Source organism: Leopardus geoffroyi, chromosome C1 (assembly GCF_018350155.1).
Source record: "Leopardus geoffroyi isolate Oge1 chromosome C1, O.geoffroyi_Oge1_pat1.0, whole genome shotgun sequence".
Lineage (NCBI taxonomy): Eukaryota > Metazoa > Chordata > Mammalia > Carnivora > Felidae > Leopardus > Leopardus geoffroyi.
The window spans coordinates 82,961,445-82,989,125 of NC_059328.1; the positions used below are offsets into that span (position 1 = coordinate 82,961,445).

The following is a 27,681-nucleotide window of genomic DNA, read 5'->3' on the forward strand; positions in this document are numbered from 1 at the left end:
AATTCCAATAAAAGCTAATGTTTTGTAAAGAAAAAAAAACACTATTTTTCTTAAAAAGCAATTCCAATGTAAATCAGCCAGGGAGTACATATTAGTACCACTGGCTCATCAAACTTTAACACATATTTTAACAAACTAACTGGGTCAACCTACCTATAGAATTCTAACTATAAATTCACACTCAATGAGAATTCAGTTCTTCCAAGACTGAAATGAGGATATCAATAACTTCCTGATAACTATAAACAGTAAACAGTCAAATTAACTTGCTTGTTAAGTGTAATTAACAATGTACAACTGCTTCTAAAGCTGTATTAACAAAGAAGAGTAACATTCTTACATTACTAAAAACTAAAAAGAAACAAAGAAGAAAAATGTTTCTTTAGCCAACTTCCAATTAAAATTAATTTTGAGTAAAGGTCATTTAGTTAAGGATTTATCAGAATTAGTCATTTAAGTACCCCTCCTCACCATCTTGTCACTTTTAGTGAGATAACATGAACCCCCATTAGTATATAGCAATTAAGGTCAATTTACATATTTTAATTAAGAACCACCCCATATAAAACAATTAGCGTAATAGGCATACTAACTGGATTTCATAACATTTGGACGTTTTTCCAACTAGATAGACAGGAAACCTTAATTAGCATTAATTAGTGCTGATCTGCATATGTTTGATAAGGCATACCCTTGCCACAAAAGATTATTTATTCCTGAATCTGCCAAATGCTACAGTTGCAGAGGATAAAAGGACTTTTCTTCACATTGCATGTTAATTTCTGGTAATTTACATTCACTTTTACATTCGAATTAGTATATTATAAAATAAATGGTATAAATGTTACAATAAGCCTCCTTAAATATGTACATTTTTACTTATAGGAATCCTGCCAGTTAATGTTTTACTAATTAAGCCATTCCACTTCTATTGTAATTATGGGCAACACCACCAGCCTTACTTTGATTTGCCATTGTGAAACAGTGTTCCACAATCTTATAATGGGTAAAATGACAATTCAAGTCACTCCAGAATGCTCAGGTTTAATGGGTCAAATTTCTGTCTTGGCAAAGGCTTAAATGTATGCTCTACATCCCTGCAGGTGGCTTCTGTGCAGCTTACCCAGGTAGGTAACTCAAGTGCTGCCATGGTCTGAGAACACGATGCTAGGAATGTTTCTATCAAATAAGGCTTATTTTCTTCTATTTAAAAAAAATTGTTTAAGGTTTATTTATTTTTGAGACAGAGAGAGACAGCGCATGAATGGAGGAGGGTCAGAGAGAGAGGGAGACACAGAATCCAAAGCAGGCTTCAGGCTCTGAGCTGTCCGCACAGAGCCCGACGCGGGGCTCGAACTCACGGACCGTGAGATCATGACCTGAGCTGAAGTCAGACACTTAACCGACGGAGCCACCCAGGTGCCCCAGGCTTATTTTCTTCTATATTCCAACTTTAAAAGCCATACACTTCAAGCCTTGAAGTCTTTATTTCCTCTGCTCTACTCCCTAGTCTAAAAGCCTTTCACCTAGATAAATCCAATCTAGGCCACAGGTTTTGCCCTATATAAAACTTGGCCAAGGAAGTGAATACAGTCCTTTCTCAGTTCACCAACTCATGTGCCCTGGCACGTAAGAGTCCCACAAATGAAGGGGCACCTATTTAAAGGACCACTTTATAATTTAGCAGCACCTCCTGCTTATTCAACAAAACTGATTAATGTTAGCAGCATCCCTCTTCCTACCCATTCTTCAGGTCTTAACTTAGACTTCAGTCCCTTTGAGAAACCTTTCCATGTCTCCAACATCATCAAGTCTTAATAAGCTGCTCTGACTTATGCCACCATAGCAATATATCCTTCCCCAATTGGCATTCTTAACATCCTGTAGTGTAACTGTCTATATTCTTGTCTGAACCTTCCACTAGAGTATAAGGATTGGAAAAGAAACTATCTCATTTGCTAACACATGTGCAGCTTCTAGCCTGGCCTTTAACAGGTGCTCAAATAATGTTTTTTGAAGAAGCCTAAAGCAAAACCCTAGGCACTAGAATGGGTCTTGTCCTGAGGCAGGGGGAGGATAGAGGATTTATTGCTGGCCTTATTCTGTTGCTGAACAGATATTATATTCAAATTTCAGGTACTCGTTCTTTGCTTTAGATCCTTTCCTACTAGTCTGTTACTCTAGAATTGGGGACTTTCCTTGCTTCCCCTGATACCTCAGCGACCCCTGAATACAGCTCCCTGTCCCCAACTACAGTTGGTAACACTATGCTTGACACAGATTGCCCACCTCTCCCCATCTCAGCCTACTGCAGAGCCTCAGTGACAGGAAGCATATTTCAACTTCCTCACACTGTAGCTTTTAAGATCTCCCGGATTGTTGGCTCTAACTTCCTGGGTTTATCTGATCTCAAGGATCCAAATACAATGGTTTTATTCAGATACAATCTGACTCTAAGGCTTTCTGGGTCAGGTGGATGTGAATTCCTAAACTGGTCATTGGCTACCTAGAGGATTTCTTGGCTGATGAATGTATTACGATCTTAACCAACTATAGTTGTTTCTTGTGTCTGTGCCCTAGGCTGGGACCACATCTTCATAGTATGTTTAGGCTTTTTTTTTAATATCATAAAATAAAGAAGACACAGCATAGAAGAATTGCACCTATACTGAGTAAGGAAAACCACAATGGTCCAGTAATTCTAAGCCATATACTATTTTACAGTAACCCGCCTAATAACAATTAGGCCAACAACCCACAGTGGCCAAATGGATCAGTAAATTAACAAGATTTAAATGGAGGACAGTCAGGGGTGTCTGGGTGGCTTAGTCAGCTAAGGGTCCGACTTTGGCTCAGGTCATGCTCTCACAGATTTGTGAGTTCAAGTCCAGTGTCTGACTCTGTGCTGACAGCTCAGAGCCTGGAGCCTGTTTAATTTTCTGTGTCTCCCTCTCTCTCTGTTCCTCCCTCACTCATGCTCTATCACCCAAGAATAAACATTAAAAAAATTTTTTTAATAAAAAAATAAATAGAGGACAGTCAAGCAAATGCTCCATTCTTAAAATGCCCCACTTCAGTGGTAACTTAAAACCTAAAATTCTGACATTAGAGATTTTTCTTTTGAATACTGTGTTAAATTTATTTATTTATTTATTTTTTTTAATTTTTTTTTTTCAACGTTTATTTATTTTGGGGACAGAGAGAGACAGAGCATGAACGGGGGAGGGGCAGAGAGAGAGGGAGACACAGAATCGGAAACAGGCTCCAGGCTCTGAGCCATCAGCCCAGAGCCCGACGCGGGGCTCGAACTCACGGACCGCGAGATCGTGACCTGGCTGAAGTCGGACGCTTAACCGACTGCGCCACCCAGGCGCCCCAGTTAAATTTATTTTTAATGTTGGGGGTGTTTTATTTTTCTCTTTTATAATCTGGTATTAAACTCTAAATATACCATGGGAGAATTATCAATGATCTCCTTAACCAAGATCAAACAGTAAGTGCAAGCAAATCAGAGGGAAATTTTATCTACTTCATAATCAGGGTTGCTAATTCCTTTATGTTGATTTATGACAGGCAGTGTTTCTCTGAACAGGTTAGTGTTCTCTTTCTTTAACTCAAGCCAAGAAAAAAGATCCTTAACAACTGCCCAAGTTGCATATGCCTAATGTGTAGAGCTTGTCAACTATCAGTGAGTCAACTGTTGCCATTGTAGCAATTTAAAAATTCAGTGTATTCCAAATTCAGTGAAAGTGCCGAGATTCCAAGATTGTCACCCAGTGATAAATTGGTAATAGAAGTTTTATTCTAGGTTTTCTTTCCCAAATTCATTCATATTTGCTATTATTACCTTATCAAAAAAAAAAAAAAAAGAAAAAAACCTTCTCCACTAACTTAAGACTTCTTGGAATTGTTAAGTGAAAGGTGAATGAAAACTTGGATACAACCAATTACCCTTGGTTATATGATTATAGAGTTAAAGCTTCAATAATTGGGCAATAACTTACTAAAGCTTTTGACCTGGGAATACTAGAATTTGAGCATGATTTCATAAGATAATATTTTGCTTTAATATTTAATAGCTAAATTATATTAGCATTGCTTAAGGGAATTAATATAACAAACATATTCAGAATATTTAGAACAAACAAGCTTATTCTCTATAACAAAGAAGAGGAATTACCATAGTTCTAGTCTTCAGTGCATTAACAATATACTGATTTTTTAAAATTGATGTTTATAGATAAGAAAATGTTAGGTGATATCTCTGCTTTGTGTGATATTGTAACTACCATTATATAATCGAATGTTAGTGACCCCTTAACATTTGAAGTGATGCTAGTGATTTTTCAGCATTAGTAAAGAGATTTAAATGGTAAACAGGCTGATTATATTTGCTTGTTTAAGTTCATTTACTTGACCTCTCTTATCCTAAAGAAAAAAAAAAAACTATAGTGTTTCCATGGTTACCACTGGATCAAGATCGTCACGATGGCCTCAATGAACAGAAAAAGAAACTTTGCAGAGATGTCTTGTTAAGAAGCTAGGAAAAGAAACAGGGTCCAAAAAAGTTGAATTAAAATGAAAAATAAAATTTGCAGAATGAACCAGAGCTACTCTACCAAAACAGATTAATTTAGAAATCTGTTGAGTGAAAAGAGCAAGCTGTGGAAAAATATATAGAATATGATACCTAAAACAAAACAAACAAAAAACATAACATACTGTTTAGTGAAACACACTTATGTGACCAAATGTAAGTATAAGAAAATAATTAAAATAATTCAGAGGAGTGGTTACCTCTTACAATAGGTAGATGCTGGGGGAGAAATTGGGGATGGTGGAGCAACGATGACTTTCTAAAAGTATTAGTGATATATAATTTTAAAGCAGTTTCACTCTTGAACTGCAGAAACACATGGTAAAGTGAGAAATCTGTTTTATGCGTTTTGTGGTATCATAGTGCATATTGTTATACACTATAGGTAAAGTTTCATTGGTTTACCTGAAAACCTGTAATTTAAATCTTAGGGGTAGTCATTCCTTTCTTAATTCCCAAAATTCTGCCATAAACTGGCTCTTCATGTCAAACAAATCTTTTAATTAGTTTTAAAAGCTAGAATTTTAAAAATTAAATGCACTGCATGACAAATTGTCTTCTAAAATATATCACTTTCTGTATGAGTGGGCTTTATCTATACATTATTCCATAAAAGAGGAGAATCACTTTGCAAATAAATCTAACAACAAATATCCTGTTATGTAATATGGTTCTATCATTATAAATCTGGCATACTGCTTCCCTGGGAATAGCAAAAAAGTAAAATAAAATTCAACAGTGGCCCAGTTTCCAGTGCAACTCCACTATTATGAAAGAAGTACCTAACATTTTATTTTCTTCATGAGCTAAGTATATTAATATTTGATCACTCCTCAAAATAAATGTTATAATGGTCAGAATAATCTGTACATGGTTGTTTTGGAGGGGTGGAATGGGTAGGATGAAAATTTGTTCTTAATACATCAATTTTCCATCCTAGTGTCTTATATAAAGATAGCGCTCAAAAACCTGAAATTGTGACCAAATTTACCCATTTGTCATCAGGAACTTTGAATCTGTCTACCCACATGGAAAACACCGTGAACAAGAATGACAGTGTTATCTACAAACACAAGATAAATTATCAGAGAATTTGTCTACTGCTGCCCAGCTCTAGTGAGCATTAGAGATGAGACTAGAATTCAGGCACATTTAGGTGATATGAATAATATTAGTGACCACTTAACATTTGATGCAGGTGATACTAATCAGCACTAATTTTAGTTGCAAGAAAAACAAATCAATTTAAACAAGTTAGACTTTTTTAAGAAGTAGGGATGTGGCATTTACTTTAAGGAAAAGGAAAAAAATCCCGTAACAGGAAGGAAGGAAGGAAGGAAATTCATTTTGAAATGTTTCTCTGTCTCTTCTCTCTGCTTCTATTTGCATAGCTCTTCATCCTTCCCTCTTTCTGTGGAGGGCTTCCTCTGTTACAGTTCATATGATAGAACCATAGGCCCCTGACAGGTTCCAAATTATAAGGTATAGGTAGAGTCATATTCAAATCTCGTAACCTCTCAAGTCCATGATTCATATATATGGTCATATAAACAAAAATGGAGTAATTGAGAGCTAAGCAAGTAATTTTAAAGGAGTCTTAAAGAATCTACTACACAGGACTGGTCTTTGCAAGGTTCACCTTAGAAGGCTTACAAGAAAATATCATATGGACACTAATGAAGTATAATTATTAATTAGGAAAGTGGATGTAAAACAGACAAAATTATTATCATGTAATGAAATGAAAATTTCCATAATCTTGAATAAACCATAACAATCCATTTGCTATTCCTGTAGCCCCAAACCTTGCAAGATCAAAGTTGCAAGAACTCTTTAAAATCCTCTCATGTTTTAGGTTGTATCGAGAATTCTGTGACTCCAATGTGTTGATGTGCTGAAGACAGTCAACACAGACAGCCTGGGGTACACTCAATCTCAGTCTTGCAGCTGGACTGAATTGATGCAACGGATAGTCTATTAAGAAGGGTAAAACAGTACAAGTAAAAGGAAAAACAAACAACACATTGTGTTCTAGAATGAACAGGGAAACAATTTACAACCTGATTAGGCTAAAGGAGGGGAACAAGGAATAGAAACTGAACATTCTGAATGTCTACTATGTGTCAGGGAAGGAATTTTACTCACATACTCTCTAGTGCTCACTTTGGATCAAACATCCCTGACCTCTTAGATAGTGTCAAACATCTAAAGGATTTGGTATCTCACACTGTCCAAGTATGGAGATTAATTTTTTGAATTTTATTTATGTCATACTAGTAAAATGTTCAATCACAGACTTGTGTAGCCTTTTGTCTTTCCTCTTGCCCTTTTTCAAAGAGCTTATAACTTTGTAAATAGGACACCAAAAAGTAATTTGTTTTGCTCTTTGACTTTCTCATCTGTCAAACTGGCTTCACTACATGCTTTGCTATATGACAGAGAGGTGGCAGGATTTTAAGTGAAATATTATAGCACATGTCCGATGTGGTGTTTGATTAAATACACATTTATTCATTCATCAACATGAGCTTTAGAAACAGTCAAAACAGAAGAGTTCAGGCACCTGGCCTTAACTAGTACATGGGCTGAAGTTGAGAAAGCAACAGGAAATGAGGATGTGAAGATTGTAGAGTTGGGTCAGATTACAGAGTCCTGAATGACTGTTTTAAGGAGTTCAAACTTTTTTCTGCAGGCTTTGAGAATCCATTGTGTTCTGTCTCCTATTCAAGTTATTAATACCAATAGCTCACAGCAGCTGTGCATTCACAGAGATAAGTTTTACAAGGAACAGATGAAGAGCTTTTTCAGAGCTGATATCAGATGGATTAGAACGTGATTAATCAACAGACAGACTGATTAAATTATTGGGTTCACTGTTCAGATAAGAGGTTTTGGATACACTCTGCCAAACTGTAATTAACTTAGAAATTTCTGCTGGCCTGCTTATAAGATGATCATGTGATATGCTTTGAAGAAATCTTTTAAGGCCCAGAACAGCAGCTGTGAAGGTGTAAGCATGAGTCAGTTTTAATAATTATTAATCATCTCCAAGTATTAAAGCAGAATTTTCATTGAAAATGATAAATATTTTTTAAGAAACTTCACTTTTTATAAAACTTGTATAAATCCTCTGGTTTTACTCTAGAAGCCACTGTAAACGAATAGCCATCATTTAAGGAAGGAAGCATCTAAATAATTAGTTTTCCATTTCTGCAGTAAGGTTAACAAGATGCACAACTGAACTGGTGTCAAAATAAAATTTCTCAGGGATCAAAAATGACGACAAAGCAGAGATTCCTAAGAACAAACTACCTGCAGGGTGGTGTCTTCTCTCAAGGTTTCTGCTGGTCCCTGATGGCCTACAGACTGATTTCTAATGGCTTAGACATACCTTAGAGAGAGAAAAAGTCAGGGCTTAACCATAAGAAAGGACAAACAAAAAGAAATGCTCTCAATTTGTGAGCTAGGAAACACCCAGAGGGCAATGGTGGTGTAAATGTCCATTTTAGCCTTAATTATGGATGAAAAAGAAAATAAATCTCCCTTAGGATTGCACACTTGTGTGGACTGTAAAACTTAAGTTGAAAATTTGGTTTAAAGGTGACCCCTGGTCATGGTGTCCACAGGTAACTAGGAGACGCAGTCTCCAACTCTGTCTGGAGGGATTTTTTACACCAGGTATCAAAAAATTCCCATAAATAAATTTCCATGGAAAGTGAACTCATAACAGAATAATTCTGCTAAACAAATGAGAAAAAAAAATATTGGAAGTGAGAGTCAGGAGGCAGAAAAAGCTACAAAACCAGACTTACAAGGGAATACAGATAACTGAGACTATCAGATTTAGAATCAAATGTTTATTATGTTTGAAAAATAAAAGAGGGATGTATAATCAAAGAATAAGAAACATGAAAACTTAAAATATAAGCAAAAGAAGGAATATCTAGAAATTTAAATATATATATATGTGTATATATATATATATATATATATATATATATATATACACACTTATATATATAACAAATTGGGAAAACAGAATTTTAAGAGTTTGGGGTAAACAAGAGATTAGACATAGCTGAAGAGAATTAGTCAAGTTGATACATGGGAAGACTACCTGAAAGGCAGCAAAGTCAAATGGGATGCAAAACATGATGCAGAGTTGAGAGGCATAGAAAATGAGTAAGAATGAAAGGAGAAATCTAAGTGGGGCTCCCAAGAATATAATGGGGAGTCTTGAGAGAGGCATCAGTTCAATAGAGATTGTCAAAGATTCAAAAGAATCAATGAGGGACAGCAGTCTTCAAATTCAGGGACAATAACAAACTGAAGAAAAGTTTTTATTTATTTTTTAACTGCCACCTTGTAGTAAATAAAACACCAAAAAACAAAGAGAAGATTTAAAAAGCAGCCAGAGAAAAAAGAAGACTCTCTACAAAGGAAAAGCGGATTGACAGTGAACTTCCTGGCAGTGCCAATGGAAGTCAGAAGAGAGTAAAATATTTTCTATAAAGAAGGAATGTTAACTGAGAAGTGCATAATTTCAAAATTATAACTCAAGGATAAGGGTGAAATAATGACATTTTGAACAAAAGAAACGATGAGCAAATGGCATACAAGGGAGAAAATGAATGGGCTAATGCTAATTGGACTGGGATAGATGTGAAAAACAAAGTATTGAACAATAACAAGAATAAAGCAAGTTGCATAAAAACGTAAACTGTATGATTATATTAAATGAAATACAGAAACAGGCAAAACTAAACAGCTTACTGTTCAGACATACATATGTGGTAAAACATATACAAAAGGAAGAAAATGATAATTATAAAATCTACATCATTCCCTCTAGAGGGAAGACAAAGGGATATATATGAGTAGGCAACACAGAGTCAAAGGTATAGGAATATCTTCTGTTTCTCTTTCAGTGTGAAATGTGAAAAAAAAAGGTATTCATTTTATTATTTCTTAAAATGCATATCTAAATTATATACATTCTTTTATATGCATGCTATATTTCCTAGTGAAAATTAAAAAAAAAATAGGATGTACACCTGAAGATGATACTATTCTAGAAGCAGCTAGCTAATAAGACTTAAAGATTGGCAAGTTCTCAGCATTACCACCTGTGTCTATACATGGCCCTGAACAATGTCTTAGAAGGAATATTCCTTCTGGTCATTCCCCTAACAAAATGATGAGATTGTATGACATGATCCCTTATACCACTTTTGGCCGATACTCCTTAGGACAGTAAAAAGTTATTTATCTATAAAACATACAAATTGGAAATATTTCAGATTGGGCGTGTTGCTATCTGAAACCTTTTTTGGCCTAGGACACAAATTTATGATTTAGGGGTAATCTTGAACTCATTAAAAATCACTTCAGGTAACAATACACAAGCTTTGGCTATCTTAGGTAATCCTCCCCACCAGTATCCTACTGACACATGGGAAAATGCAGTATGAGGGAGAAAAAGAAAGTTTATTTCTGACAAGATCTGCAAAAACATTGTTAACAAAAAAATCATTCATTTGAGCAAATACACAAAGTCAAACTCCTCTAAATGTAAGTTAAGCAGCCATGAGATTTAACACTTGAAATAATAAAATTTTAAGTCTGCTTTCTCATAATTCTAACACCCTTACCCAATAGCATTCTTTCATATATTAGGCCAAAGATGCTTGTATTATAATTACAAAACACCATTTAAAGAATGTATTATGTCCTATAGCACTTAGCCTTGACAAACAATTACTGGATATCACATTCAACTGAATAAAAAAAGCAATCTTTATTACAGGTTAAAATTAGCCTTGGAACAATAAATGCTTTCAAAGCTATTGTAAACTCCAAACTGCTTCCCACCAGTCTCTTTAGAGGAAATGCAAACAAGTAAACTGAAGGACATTTGAAAAACTTCCTTTCTGTGTCCTCTGAAGTTTTGTCAAGTTTTTTTTTTCTTTTTAGTTTCATTGGGATAATCATGTTATACCTAAAAGATGATCAGTATGGCTTCACAGGGAAGGATTTTACACGTTAGACTCAAAACAAAACAAAACGAATAACCAAACAAAGAAACTCTGAGAATTCTGGGCTTTATAATGTGTTATTCATAACAGGACTTTATTTTAATTATTAGGACCACTTTTTAGGTTTTATGGTAGAAAAGAAAATTAAATGGCAAGGTCTATTCATTGATTCAGTTCAGAGGCATGCTACCCCCAAATAAGGCACCTTGGTGCATTACAGATCTTCAACTGAAGGAATTTTAAAAAGGTGGCAGAAGGAAAGTCACTCTGACCTCACACCTCTGGCCCTAATTCTCTGACACAGGTCTTAAAACTCCCATGTGAAAGATCCTCTCTCTGTATCAGGAGGAGGGAAGACATTCTTAATCACCAGAGACCTGGAGTTTAGGGCCAAGAAATCCATACAGACAGCCCTTGTTAAACTCATCCTTATCTTCCTAGTTAACCTCTTCACCACTTGCTACCCCTAACCCAAACCCCTCTGTCCTGTCACTTCTTCACAAACGTTATTTCTTTGTCTAAAAGGTATAACAGCTTCCTGCTCTGCTCACTGGCTCTTCATTCTCTCGGGAAGACTTCCATGTACATGTAAAAATTCAATATAATGTGTATGCTTTTCTCCTGTTAATCTGTCTTTGTCAGTTTAATTTTCAGACCCAGCCAGGACCTGAAGAGGGTTGAGAAACACTTTTTCCACCCCTGTAATTACATTTGTCAGTTGGTTCAAACCCAGTCTTCAGAGATAATGTGCTCTCTTATCTCCTCATCCTTCAGAAGACAGTATAAAATCTAGAATTCCACCATTTAAATTATTTAACCAATTATTTTACTCACGATAGTTATTAATTCTGAAAGTGGTATAATCATAATCATAATGAAAAAGAGGTGGGCAGATGGAAATGCTGAATATAACCCTAAAATAAATATTATTAGAGTTAACCTAAAAATAAACTGGATGTTGGTAGAGATGTTAAAATCAAAATCTGATCATTTTGCTTAAAATACTGATCTGAGACTCTAACCACCAACTTCTTAGGTCATTAGGTAGTTAGAAGAAACAGTGCGTGTTCAGTTTTCTTTTAGGCTGTAATCACATTCTGACTTTAAGTGTATTTAAATTAATTTATAAATTAAATAGCAATAACAACAACAATAAATACCTTTAAGTAGCAATTAATTGAGTCACTTAAATTCTTGTCTGGGTGTCAAGATTGATAAAAGCATCTCCAAATGACAGCTTTTATTTATATAGCGGTCTACAATTATCATCTGTGTTTCCACATATACAATGAAAGTTAACCTTCTTGAACATCCTATGGAAGGAAAGAACACTTTCCAAGAGTATTTACTGAGATATTTGGAGATGAATGGGGGATTCTGTGATCAGATCACCTTGGGAAACCATCAAGAAGATAGCTTCTCTTGGTGACGCATATAGTATCTAAGCATAGTAAAGGCCTTGAGATATCCGGGACTAAAACTACTTGTCTATAACCCATTTTCTCACAAACCTGTTAATTCTTTTTTTCATGTATTACCAATTAATATCCTGTAGCACATTTACATTTTATAGAAACAGATTATGACATATATATAAGGCAGTGGTCTCCAGAATTTTCTGATCATGTATCCATCAATAAAAGCAACCTTTTGACCATGCATCTCTAAATAAAACATTTACAAAAAAAGAAATCAGAAAAAAGAGATAAGCATAATATTAATAGTTATTTTCACACATTCTTACCATATCTTAGTGCTTTAGAGACCTCTGGACAGGAGGATATTTAAAAAGGTCTGTCTTCCGAGGGGCCTGGGAGGCCAGTCGGTTAAGCGTCCCACTCTTTATTTCAGCTCAGGTCATGATCTCATGGTTTGTGAGATCAGACTCTGTGATGAGAGTGGAGCCTGCTTGAGATTTACTCTCTCCCTCGCTCTCTACCCCTCCCCCATTTGCATGTGTGTGTGTGTGTATGTACACACACACGCACGTGTGACTGCACTCTCTCTCTCTCATAAATAAAAAAAGATCTGTCTGGAGTTTAAAAAGAAGAGGTATCTATCCATAGAGGAAACTAAAATTCTAACTTAAGAAGATTAGTAATTTTGTCTAGAGCAGAGGTCAGTAAAATTAAACTTCTACTATAAATAGTCAGGTAGTAAATATTTTAGGGTTTGCAGGTAGTATGATCTCTATCACTCCACTTAACTACTGAACTCCGCCACTGTTACAAGAAAGCAATCATAGCAAAATGTAACAAATAAGAATGTCTATGTTTCAATGAAAATTTATTTATGGACACTAAAATCTGAATTTCATAAATTATGTATTAAGCAGCTGTGTATTTCTTATTGCTACTTATATGAATTTCACATAACTTTCACAAGTCACATATATTATTCTTTTGATTTTTTTCCCAATGATTTAAAAAAAGTAAAAATCATTGTTAGCTCATAGGCTATACAAGAACAGGCCAGGGACCAGATTTGGCCAGTGGGCAATATTCATAGACCCTTGTCCCAAGTGTGTAGGGGCAAATTAAAGAGGAAAGCCAAGGATGACTACAGAGGATGAGGTAAAGCATCATACTGATTGTCTTACCAAGCTCTAAGGGTGAAATGTGAATAGTCATGTTTCTTTTTTTTTAACGTTTATTTATTTTTGAGACAGAGAGAGACAGAGCATGAACTGGGGAGGATCAGAGATAGAGGGAGTCACAGAATCTGAAACACGCTCCAGGCTCTGAGCTGTCAGCACAGAGCCCAACGTGGGGCTCAAACTCACAGACCGCAAGATCACGATCTGAGCCGAAGTCAGACGCTTAACCGACTGAGCCACCCAGGCGCCCTGTGAATAGTCTTGTTTTTTAAGGTGTAGTAGGGTTTAAAACATTTAAGCTGCTCGACAAGACGTAGCAATAAAAAATAAACAGCTGGGCAATATACAACAACTGATTACAAATAAAATTTAAAGAGGAAGACAGATCAAAATATTTTTTTAAATGGGTGGTATTTTTTGGCAAGTTTTCAGAAATCTCCAAAATTAGTCAAAGCTGGTTCCATGGTCCTTACAGCCCTCTGTGGACAGTCAGAGAGGATAGTGTGACTGACTCTGGGGATAGTCAAATACTAATGTTTATCAGCAGGAATTGTTTTTGTAAAAATGGTAGAAGTGAATTGCCTTTTAATAGATCAACCTCATTAGAAAGAAAATGTAGTACTAATATCTGTAATGTTTCATAGCACTATATAAAATTATTTTCAAGTTTAGGTGAGGGTTACACAAACATCATAGATCTCCAGAAGCCTTTTATGTGATAAATTTAAATGTAATAAAACCTCATGGTTCTGATTACCAAAGGCTAAAGAATGAGTAATTTATACACTGCAGGCCTACAGAAGTACAACTTGTCTGCTAAAATAGCCCTAGGGGAAGATAAAATTGAAAAGACAAAGGACAGATAAATAAAATGCCACTATTTTCTCACTAAGCTTTTTGGCTGTGGTTGATTAAAAAAAAAAGTATTATTACTGATTTTATAGTAGTGAAAATAAAACAATAGTTACAAGCACCACTGTTTAATACTAGCTATAGAGAATTTTGAAATTTATTCATTAGCATATTGATAAGTTTGTTTCTATAACAAAATTAAATTATACTGAAGGTTCACAACTTAGACTGGAGATACTAACTATAGCACTAGATTATGATCTTATAATTGAATTATAATGTCTTGGATCGATGTTACAATGGGAGTAATTTCAAAATCTTACTTTTATTTATTTTTTTTATTTTTTTTCAACGTTTATTTATTTTTGGACAGAGAGAGACAGAGCATGAACGGGGGAGGGTCAGAGAGAGAGGGAGACACAGAATCGGAAACAGGCTCCAGGCTCTGAGCCATCAGCCCAGAGCCTGACGCGGGGCTCGAACTCACGGACCGCAAGATCGTGACCTGGCTGAAGTCGGACGCTTAACCGACTGCGCCACCCGGGCACCCCAAAATCTTACTTTTAAAAAGTGATTACAAACCTAATATAGAGAGAAATGTGGACGATCCCAGGTTCCTGAACCATAATAAGCAGGGGATCTCTGATTGCTTCCTTGGATAAGACAGAGGATATAAGCTAGAAAAAGTATTTAAATAACTGTTGATTCACATGGAAAAGGATTTCTAATATTATAAAAAAGGGTTCTATCCCCAGCCAGATCATGTCCATCATTTTCACAAATAATTGATAGATAGTTATATTTAGACCTGAATAGACACAGAGAGGTCATATTTATTGAACGTGCTGATGGTGTTGAGGGGACTTAGAATAAAGTAATTTAATGGAGTAAGAGACCAGTTTAAGAGACATAGGCAATACCCCAAACTTACTTCACCCATTTCACCTACATTTTTGGAAACTTTTTTTTTTTTTGATATAAAGAGGCAGCAAGGTATATTAGTTACAAAGAATAGGAGCAACTGCCAGCAGCCTGGCACTCAGAGGAGTGCACAACTGTTGATCTTGGGTCGTGAGTTCGAGCCCCACATTGGGTGTAGAAATTACTTAAACAAACAAGCAAACAATGAAACAGACTTAAAATAAAAGAATAAAGTCAAACTACTTGAGTTCACATCTAATTATTTAATCATATTAGCTGGGCCACTTAGACAAATAACAACCTTTTTACTTCATTTTCTTTGTTGGTAAAATGTGATAGAGATAACATCTCAAAAAATTATCTAGGATAAGCTCAAAGGAGGCACATGGGATGTGCTTAGAACAGTATGTGATACAATACAAATAATTCAAAGAATAATTATTATAATTCCATGGTCTTCTTCAGTGCATTAACATTCTTTGCCCTCATATACTTCTAATATATGCAATATAATGTGGCTGTCTACCTTACCAATGGTGAATTGGTGCTGGGTATTCAGGAGGCTATGCATGGCTCTGAGTAGTACACCTGGCCAGAAAATGGAAGAACACTGGTCTTGGGGGTGAGGGTTCTAAGTGCTAATTTAATGCAGCTGCACATGTTAGTGATACATGGCCCCCTAACAGATTATAAGATTTCTGAATTAGTTCCCCTGATGACATGCCACACTGCTTATTCTGGAAAAGGGAAAGGATTTGAGCCAGAGATTGTGAGTGCTACAATGTAGAAAAGATCCAGGCCATATATATCCTTTTAAAAAACCATTGAATAAGCTGAGATGCTTACTACACTGATGCAAATGTGTATAATGAGATCAGTAAAGTTTCCTCAAAAATAGCAAATTGCACTACCTCTATCTTCAATATGTTTGCAAGGAGATCATAAACCAAGGTAGAGATCTCAGAATAGGGGAAAAAAAATGCTAGAGTCAGAGAGGGAGACCAATGTGTAGGATACAGAATCAAATTCCAAAAAGATGGTGATGGGCCAGAATGGTGGATTTTATTTAATAACATGTAATAAGTGATTATACTTTGGGTCCAGCACTCCAATACACATGTACAAGATAGAGAAGGCATAGTTTATCAGCTGAAAAGATTAATTAGTAGTAAATTAGTATTAGAAAAAGGAATGTGATTCACACCCTTTTCAAAGCTCTTCAGAGTACTATCTCCAGTTTTGGGCAAATGAGAACACTTTCAGTGGAAAACAACAGCAGAAGAAAAGGTTAAGAGATAGAGTTATATCATATCAAGAATAGTTAAAGGAAATAAGCATAGTTAGCTTGAATAAACTAAAAAAGGGATAAAAGCTTTTATCACTTATCTGAAGGACAGTCATTCAGAGGAAATTTAGACTTTTTCTGAATCACCTTAAGATGGGATAACCGGCACAATAATTAGAAACTATTCAACAGCATTTCAGTACTCTCTAACATCCAAAGCTATTTAAAGAGTCAATTACTTGTCTCTAGAGAGTTCTTCTTAACTAAAGTATTTGAGAATAGCGTAGTAGATACCTACTGGATTATCTATGTAGCACATCTTTTCCAAGAATTGCCTTTTCTCTCCTTCATCCACTTGGTTGCAGGAGCCATACATATAGGTTTAGACTGATTCAGAGGCAATAATTTTATTTTTTTTTTAAATTTTTTTTTTCAACGTTTATTTATTTTTGGGACAGAGAGAGACAGAGCATGAACGGGGGAGGGGCAGAGAGAGAGGGAGACACAGAATCGGAAACAGGCTCCAGGCTCTGAGCCATCAGCCCAGAGCCTGATGCGGGGCTCAAACTCACGGACCGCGAGATCGTGACCTGGCTGAAGTCGGACGCTTAACCGACTGCGCCACCCAGGCGCCCCCAGAGGCAATAATTTTAGACATGGTTCCAGTTTCTTATTATACTTTATTCCTTAGGCAACTTCATTCATGTCAGTAGGATACCCCCTTATATTTTTCACTTCAGTCTAAGATGTTGCAACCAAAACAAGACTAACATACATATTAACCAGGGTAGTTTCTAACAGTGATGGAACAGGCAGATAACTGCAAATAAGCCTGTAAGTCCCATTCCAGGTGATATTTTGTATTTGTGTGATATCCTATTTTTAATAAACATCTATTTTTAAGGGGAGGGTTTAGAAATGTTATGACAAACCCCAACCCTCACCCAAATCTTATTAGCCCAAATACTCTTTAAAAGAGAAGAAAATAGGAGAAAAAGTTCTTCACTAACATACTGAATTTTTGAAAAACAATTCTCTGTTTCCCCCTTCCCCAGACCCTGGCAACCACTATTCTGTACTCTCCTTCTATGAGTTTGACTATTTTAGACACGTTACGTAAGTGGAATTATGCAGTATTTATCCTCCTATGACTGGCTTATTTCACTTAGCATAATGTTCTCTAGGTTCATCCATGTTGTCACAAATGGCATGAGTTCCTTCTTTTTTTTAAGGCTGAATAATATTTTACTATACGTATAGAGCACAATTTCTTTATCCATTTATCTGTCAATGGATCTACGAATAATGCTGCAATAAACATGGGGGTGCAGATATCCTCATTTCAAACTTTGAGATCTTTGTTTCAACTCTTTTGTTTATTTACCCAGACGTGGGATTGCTGGATCACATGGTAGCTCTATTTTTTGAGAAACCTCCATAATATTTCTCTTTATAGCTGCATCATTCTATATTTCTACCAGGAGAATACAACGGTTCCAGTTTCTCCACAACCTCACCAACACTTATGGGTTTTGTATGTATGTGTGTGCATATGTGTTTTATAGTCAACCTATCAGGTATGAGGTGATATTTAATGGTGGTTTTGATCTGAATATTCTTGATTATTAGTGATGGGTATAAAGTTTTTGTTATGCAAGATAAGTACATTTTAGAGATCTGCTGTACAAAATTTTACCTATAGTTATAATAATGTGGTATTGTGCAATTCAAAATATGTTAAGAGGCTAGATGTCATGTTAAGTGTTCTTACCAAAAAAATCCACAAAAGAACACAAGGAAATTCTGGGGGAGATAAAGAATATGTTTAGTATCTTGGTTGTGGTGACAGAATGGGTGTATGCATATGCCCAAATTAATTAAGATGTATATATCAAATGTGTGCAAATTTTTTGTATGTCAATTATGTCTTATTAAAACTTAAAACGTGATACTGAATTTTTGAACAGATACTAATTATTGGGTATACTACTACTACTACTACTACTACTAATACTAATCATGGGTCACTGACCCAAAAAATTCCAAGCTACAATGAAATCTTCTAATGATGAACACTGCAGTTTAGGGTAAAGAACGGAAACATAACCATTTCATTTTCTGAGTAAATATGAACGTTAACACAGTGAAGTACAAATGCTAATACAGCCCAGTTATACATACTCTCAGTGTTTGACTAAATATATGAAAACATACCAAATATATATTTAGAATTACATATAGATGAGGAGTACTGGCAGACATATTTCACATTTTAAATTTCAAGGGACGATCTCTAATAACTTCTAGGATTTGGTATTTTCTGATTAGTGCTTAGGTATTAAGACAACTATCCTTAAAGCAATGTACAGATTAATACTACTTCTACTAATTTTATATTAGAAATTTTTAATGTACTTATTATTCATTCATTTAGCAATAACTTAGAGAACAATTAGTCTGTACCAGTTACTATCCATTAAAATTAATAAATAACCTATGGGGGTGCCTGGGTAACTCAGTTGGTTAAGTGTCCAACTTTGGTTCAGGTCATGATTTCATGGTTCCTGAGTTCAAGCCCCCACTTCGGGCTCTGTGCTGACAGTGCAGAGCCTGCTTGGGATTCTCTCTTTCCATTTCTCTTTGTCCCCCACATCCCACTTGTATGCACACTCTCTCTCACACTCTCTCTTAAAAATAAACTTAAAATCAAATTAAGTTAATAAACAACATCAAAATGAATGAAAAACATGAAACATGTGTTACTCATATTTAGGTACAAAGTGTCATGGTAGTATATAATATAGAAATGCATACAGACATGTAATTTTATTATTATGAATATTCTTCCTAATTTTTTATTTAATTTGAATGATATATAATACTCTTATAACAAATCTTTGTCTTTTTCTTATACAGAATTCTATAAATTATGAATAAAATGAAATTCTATTGAAGATTCTCATGATAGATTTGGAATTATAAAAAAAGGACTCAAAACTATACCTATAGAAATAAATTAATAAGAATACCTTAAGAATATGTTCTAAAAAGAGGAAAGGGGTGATAATATATATCAGTAAAAACAGCACACATAGTAAAAATCAGTAATTTAAACAGTATGGCTTTGTCACAAGAAGAAACAGAAAGATCAATGGAACATGGGAGAAGACCAATGTATGTGGGCATGCGTGTGAATATGGTGTATAGTTATACTATAACTATAACATATATATATACATATATATATATATATATATATATATATATACTATAACTATAATTAATGGAAGAATATGAGTCATCAATTGTCCTAGGACAGTTGATAAATATTTACATGAAAATAAACTCTGGATGATTGGGAAACTAAGTATAAAAGTGATGAAAATAAACAGGAAGTAAGGAAGGAAGGAGGAAGGAAGGAAGGAAGGAAGGAAGGAAGGAAGGAACATCTATACTTACAAATAATTAGAAAAAATGCAAATGGAGAAACATCTATAGTTACAAATAATTAGAAAAAATGCAAATGAAAAGCTTGGAAACTATTTGCAACATGGCTAGCATGGATTAAAATTCTTGATATACTGGGAAAAAGAAGAATTAATAGCTGAGTTCTGGCCTTTGTTCTAGCTCAGGGGTCAGCAAACTTTTCTGTGAAGAGCCATTTAGTAAATATTTTAGTCTTTGTGGGTTAATCAGTCATTGCCATAACTACTTCCAACTGTACCATGTAAACCACCATAGACAATATAAGCTAATAGATGTGGCTGTGCTCCAATAAAACTTTATTTACAAAACTAGGCAGGAGGCCATATTTGGCCTAAGGACCTTAAGTTTGCTGACCTCTAATCTAGCCTTACAGATAGCTAAAGACTTGGATTCTGGTCAAATCCTCCTTGCAACAGTAACTCAAAGAATGTATATTCCATTCAGGATAATTAGGAGTCCTGCTGAAGATATGCTTTATTCATTGGATGCCAGCACCTTGTTGAATTTGGTCATTAAGTAATCTGTAATTGATGTGATACAGGTACACCAAAGGATGGGAGCCATGGACTAAGAGAGTAAAAACAAAATAAAACAAAACAAAACAACACATAAGTGGATCCTAGAGCTCTGAACTGAGTTCTTACCTGGTCAGCTTCTTTTCTAGGGACCATGTAAGTCCACAGTGCAGAATGAACTGTGGATACAGAAGTTGCATCAGAGACCGAAGGTAGTTGCTCTTTGCTGTTTCTGTAAGGGCTACACAGACATGTCTCAGATCCTTTGCACAGCTAAGTAAACTTGATGGTGAGTGTGAATTTGACTATCAATCCAAAGCCAAAGAAAACTCTGGCCAGGAGGCATAAATTATGTAAGTATGACTATACAGGTTTTAAATCAGCAAAAAGATGAGCCCTCTAATAGAAAAAAAAAAATGGCCAAAAGATACAAATAAACAGAAAACAAAATAAAAAAATTCCATATAAAATTTAAAAAATGAAATAATAAAGAATGTTTTACCTCATTAATAATGAAAGAAGTAAATATTAAAGTCGCATCCTATTATATACCTATCAAATCAGGATTTATTTTAATGATAAAACTGTCTGATAGAAGCTTGAGGAAATAAGGAACTTCATGGACAGTTAGTGAATTTTATGCTGGAAAACTTGAAAGAATTAGGAAACAGAAATGTACTCTTTGAACTACAATCTCGCTACTAAGAATTTATTTAAAATCTAAGTATAACATTATTTATAGTAGCAAAAGAAAATTAAAATATCCTAAATATCAAATAATAATTTCTTAGCCATATAGATTATAGTGAAACCAAAGTCAGCCAACATTGTTCACTGCCTACCCAACAGCCATTTCTATTTTTGCTCTTTCTGACAGAATCTTGGAATTTTTTTAGGGGACAATGTACCCAACTTAAGACTTGCCTCTCTAAATTCTGTTCCACCAAGGGGAAGTCATCATCTGGCCAGTGAAACATAATCTCAGAATTTCTGAAAAAGCTTTGCTTTTCTGTTATCATTGCAATGTCCTGCTTTCCTTCTATTTCTTTCTGCCTGAAAAACATTTCTCAATGACAGCAATAAATACTAGAAAACAAAAAATCATGCCTTCAAATTTTTAAAGAGAAACTATTTTTAAGGTAGAAATTTTAAATCTGCAAAAATTCTAAAAAATGTACCTACTAAACACTCTTTCTGACAAGATTTCTGGATGCTTGGTTTTAGGAAAATAAGAGATCAAAACAAGAAAAGAAGAAATGGGATTCAGGAAACATGGAGAGTAGCATACAATAATCTGAAGACAGAGAAATATAAATCTAGATTACAACAGGAGAGGCTGGTCTCCAGAAGATAGAATAAAACTGACTCAATTTTTGGAACTTTGTATAGAAAAAGTACTTACACATATGTAACAAATCAGGTAAAATATATTAAAAAAAAATAATGATAGTTTTATAAAAAAAAACCCTTCTTTAATGTGCAATTAAGTCCACATAAAAACTTTTGTAAGACAAAGGAAACATAATCATTGCATATCCCTTGGGTCAAAAAGGAAAAATATTTACATGGACTTAGTAGGATAAACATTAATAACAGAGAACTAAATCCTGAAGAACTACAACAGGAAGTCAATAGAAAATGTCTAACTTAAAAAATTGCAGTGTAAGAATCTTATTTAGAAGCATGGATTTAAAAAAACCTAAAAAATGGTCAGAGTTGAAAGCAGTTGCTTTGCAAGAGCAAGAAAAGAACATGTGAAAAGGTGGGGCAGAAGGCAAATGAATTTTATATATGCATTTTTAGTATTATTTGATGTTTAACCTTGTGTGCATATTACTTTGCTAAAGGCAAACTTTAGTTTTTTATTTAAAAAAAATTTAATGTTTATTTTTGAGAAAGAGAGACAGACAGACAGACAAAGCATGAGCAGGGAGGCGCAGAGAGAGAGGGAGACACAGAATCCTAAGCGGGCTCCAGGTTCTGAGCTGTCAGCACAGAGCCTGATGTGGGGCTTGAATTCAGGAACCATGAGACCATGACTTGAGCCAAATCGGACGCTTAACTGACTGAGCCACCCAGGCACCCCAGGGCAAACTTTATTTTTAAAAAAGTTATAAAAAGTAGGCTAAGAGAAACTGTGATATGAAAACCAGTATGTTAAAGGTTACTGTCCCCTATGTACAAAAATGTTCCTCAAATATTATAGGCAATTGACTCAATAGAAAAATAGTCAATATTTGTCAATTATTCCTCAGTAAGGTTGGAGAAAGACAAAGGGTGTGTAGTCATTTCATAGAAGAAGAAAAGTAAATACCAATGATGTGAAGAAGTGTTCAAGTTTACTAGTAGTCAGGAAAATGCACGTGAGAACCAGGGGATACCATTTATCACTCATAGGACTTTGCATTATGGAAAAACTTTAAAACATTAACAACAAATGGTGCTGCAGGTGGTAGTGAGGATAGATGCTCTTCCATTATTGAATATATAAACTGCTAGTATATTTTTGGAAATCAATCTTCAGTGTTTCTCAAATTAAATAATATATATACAGTGGACCCTTGGACAACATGGGTTTGAACAGTGCAGATCCACTTACATGTGAATGTTTTTCAATAATACATACAGCACTGTAAGTGTACTTTTTCTTCCTGATGATTTTCTTAATAACATTTCTTTTCTCCAGTTTACTCTACTGTAATAATACAGAATATAATACATATAGAAAATATGTGTTAATGAGCTGTTTTATGTTATCAGTAAGGTTTCCCATCAACAATTGGCTATTAGTTAAATTTGGGGGGGGTCAAAAGTTAAACATGGATTTTGTACTGTGTAAGTTGGTGCCCTAGCCCCTTGAATTGTTCAAGGATCAACTATACTTCTGAAACAGCATTCCCTTTTTAAATATCTAGTATAGAGATTGCAAATATGCACATTTTATAGTGACAAAAATCCAAATGTGCATAAAGAAACATTGGGTAAATTATGCTACATCCAATTCATACTATAAGAATTATGCAGCTATTAAAAAATGAGTGAATAATATCAATGAAATACTTGCTTTCATGGAATTTATATTCTACTATGAGAGACAGACAATAAACAAATAAAACCATGTGTGCAAATATAACTATTTTATTGGAACATTAAAAGCTTGATGAAGTTAAAACCGTATCATAAAATAAAGAGCCATGGTTCCTGTTATAGTTTCATTTGACTAATTGATACCTGCATTGACATATATTTTTATCTAACAAATAAATATTTTAAATTACCAGTTACTCTTAGAAAATTATATGAGTTCTACTTTATCCCTCTCTGTATATATTTTCATTCATACACAGAGATATGTTTAGATACACACACACACACACACACACACACATACACGAGAAGGATATAGAATACTGAGGGTAGATTATAAATCATCACTGCACTCAAAGTTTTTTTTTCATATTGCATTTACTAAAGCAGAAGCATTTGCTTTGCCTATGAGAGCAGGATGAATAAAAGGTCTATCACATTAAAAGTTATAAAAGGTATATTACACGTCAACTTGGCAACAACTGAAGAAGCGCAGTACCATTGTTGAGAGAGGGGTCCAAGGGAATATATAATACAGATATAAAGATTTACTGTCAATCAGTAAATTATACAGTTATTGAATATGTGGATGTATCCAGTACTTCCCATTGCATTAAACTGTCTTATTCCCCCTTTAAAGTGGTGTTATCCACCTGAACACATATTCAATTACATTTTCCACTAAGGATGAACAGCTAAAATCAATGCACACATCACAGACACCTATATTTTTCTTTCACCATTACAGTTTAAGATTGCTACAATTCTATAAGTATTGACTGACATCATTAGATTATTTAGGGTGAAGAACTTGAGGCAAAGATACTGTTTCCATGTGAGTACTCTAATAGAAAGTATTCAATTCCAGTGGGTTTTTTTTTTCAACTAAGGGTTGAACCAGATTTAGGCACACATGGCTAAAAATACTGGACTGGGTAAATAAAGGATATGTGCAGTCCAGTTGCACTAGTGATAACAAGGAAGAATTTTATTATTAATATTGGGAATAAAAGATAGTTCCATTCTCATAATATGAGTAGCAACTGAAAGAAAAGTCACATTTCTGCCTTGATTGGTATCACAGAGAAAGCCACCCTCTTGCAGCCACTCTGGAAAACAGTGTGGAGGTTCCTCAAAAAATTAAAAATAGACCTACCCTATGACCCAGCAATAGCACTGCTAGGAATTTACCCAAGGGATACAGGAGTACTGATGCATAGGGACACTTGCACCCCAATGTTTATAGCAGCACTCTCAACAATAGCCAAATTATGGAAAGAGCCTAAATGTCCATCAACTGATGAATGGATAAAGAAATTGTGGTTTATATACACAATGGAGTACTACGTGGCAATGAGAAAGAATGAAATATGGCCCTTTGTAGCAACATGGATGGAACTGGAGAGTGTGATGCTAAGTGAAATAAGCCATACAGAGAAAGACAGATACCATATGTTTTCACTCTTATGTGGATCCTGAAAAACTTAACAGAAACCCATGGGGGAGGGGAAGGAAAAAAACAAAAAGGAGGTTAGAATGGGAGAGAGCCAAAGCATAAGAGACTCTTAAAAACTGAGAACAAACTGAGGGTTGATGGGGGGTGGGAGGGAAGGGAGGGTGGGTGATGGGTATTGAGGAGGGCACCTTTTGGGATGAGCGCTGGGTGTTGTATGGAAACCAATTTGACAATAAACTTCATATATTGAAAAAAAATGAAATTAAAAAAAAAAAAAGAAAGCCACCCTACCTACCTCTGCCTTCATCTCTTAATTCCTATTTTGGAAGTTAAGATTTTAGTCTTTTTGTATAACCTCTCCCACAAATGTATTGTCCACCAATCTCCCAACATATCTGAAGACATTTTCAGTTAAATCTGCAATCAATATTTTTTATCTTTGTAGGTATGTAAATACCGGTCACTGCAGTAACTGCGGTCTATAATCCCCTTTCTTTTCTTGTACCATTCTCCCCTCCCACTCCTACACAGGTTAAATGTTCTTCATTTATTTGGCTTTTCCTGAATCACAGGCTGAGTCACTCCACACACCATGGTAATTCCATAAAAGGGTTCATAATCTGATTTCCCACAAAGATAAACCTCTCAGATAACTGAGCAGTTTCATCACTTTCCTAAAAAATTCTTCCAACAGGCTCTTAACTGCCTGATCCCAGAATGCTCTCAAAGTATACTGCACACCTCTCACCCTGCAATTTTGACCTGTGGTCCTACCAGAAATTCCTTCCAACTTAGTCCAATGTTGGCTCCCTTCATTTATTTCTTTGTGTTTTTTTTTAAGTATTTTTCTTTTGTTTTTAAGTTTATTTATTTAAGAGAGACAGACACGGCATGAGCGGGGAAGGGGCAGAGAAAGAAGGAGAAAGAGAGGATCCCAAGCAGGCTCTGAGCCACCAGCTGCAGAGCCTGACATGGGGCTCAAATTCATGAACACTGAAATCATGACCTAAGCCAAAACCAAGAGTCAGTCGCTTTGACTGAGCCATCCAGGCACCCCTATTTTCTTGTTTGGTGTAACATATTCTCCAGTAGTTTTCTAAGAAAGTGCTTATGGGAAAGTGTAGTTGTCTTCCCTTCATATGTTTAATATTTTGGTTAGTGCAGAACTCATATTAAAAGCAATACTTCTTAGATTTCTGTTTTATTTTATTTTTTAAGTTTATTTATTTATTTTGAGAGAAAGAGAGAGAGAGAGCAAGCAAGGGAGGGGCAGAGAGAGAGAGAGAGAGAGAGAGAGAGATTGAATATCTCAAGCAGACTCCATGCTGTCCACACAGAACTCAATGCAGGGCTCAAACTTCATGAACCATGAAATCATGACTTGAGCCAAAACCATTTGGGGCACCTGAGTGGCTCAGTCAGTTGAGCATCTGACTTCAGCTCAGTTCATGATCTCCATGGGTTCAAGTCCTGAATCAGGCTCTGCAATGACAGTTCAGAGTCTGGAGCCTGCTTTAGATTATGTGTCTCCCTCTGTCTCTTCCCTGCCCCTGCTTATGCTCTCTCTCTCTCTCAAATTAAAATAAATAAACATTTTTAACAAATAATAAAATAAAATAAAATAAAATAAATAATAAAAAAGATCAATGATACTAAGAGTTGGTTCTTTGAAAAGATAAACAAACTTTATATACCATTAGTCAGACATCAAGAAAAAAAAAGGGAGGGGAGTTCAAATAAATACAATCAGAAATGGAAGAGGGGAAGTTACAATTTGTAGAACAGAAATACAAAAAAACTATGAGATTGCTATTAAAAAATATATGTCAATGAGTTGGGATACCCGAGAAGAAATGGATAAATTCCTAAAAACATATAACCTTCCAACAGTGAACCAGGAAGAAATAAAAACTTTGAGCAGACCAATTACTAGCAATGAAATTGAAGCAGTCATTAAAAAACTCCAACAAATAAAAGTCCAAGATCAGATGGTTTCACAGGTGAATTCTATCAAACATTTACTTTTTTTAAAAAAATTATTTATTTTGAGAGAGAGAGAGACCCTACATTACCAAAATGAAGGATAAAAATCATATGATCATCTCAATAGATGTAGAAAATACATGTGACAAAATGCAATATGCGTTCATGGTAAAAATTATCAACAAAGTGTGTATAGAGGGAACATACATCAACATAATAAAAACTATCTATGACAAACCCACAAATAATTCCCCTAAGATTATGAACAAGACAAGGACATCCACAGTCACCACTACTATTCAACATAGTACTGGAAATCCTAGCCATAGCAATCACACAAGAAAAAGAAAAAGAAAATGCATCTGAATTGGTAAGGAAGTAAAATTATCACTCTTTTGAGATGATATGATACTATATACAGATACCCCTAAAGACTCCACCAAAACACTGTAAGAACTAATAAATAAATTCAGTAAAGCTATGAGATCAAAACCACTATACAGGTATCTGTTGTGTTTCTGAGCACTAATAATGAAATAGCAGAATAAGGAATGAAGAAAACAACCCCATTTACAATTGCATCAAAAAGAATAAAATACCTAGAAATAAGTTTAACCAAACAAGTAAAAGAAATATATGCTGAAAACTATACAACATTGATAAAATAAATCAAAGATGACACAAATGGAAATAAATAACTTGCTTGTGGACTGGAAGAATCAGTATTGGTAAAATGTCTATATACCCAAAACAATGTACATAGTTAATGAAATCTCAATTGAAACACCAACAGTATATTTCACAGAACTAATATTTGGTTGGATAAACAAAAGACCTTGACTAATAAAAGCAATCTTCAGAAAGAATA

At 34.9% G+C, this 27,681-nt stretch overlaps 1 protein-coding gene across 1 annotated transcript in view; it reads right to left on the reverse strand.

The window, feature by feature from the left end:
- DPYD (dihydropyrimidine dehydrogenase) overlaps positions 1–27,681 on the reverse strand; it is an 852,446-nt gene that overhangs the window by 341,053 nt on the left and 483,712 nt on the right. The gene's annotated exons all lie outside the window — the stretch shown is intronic.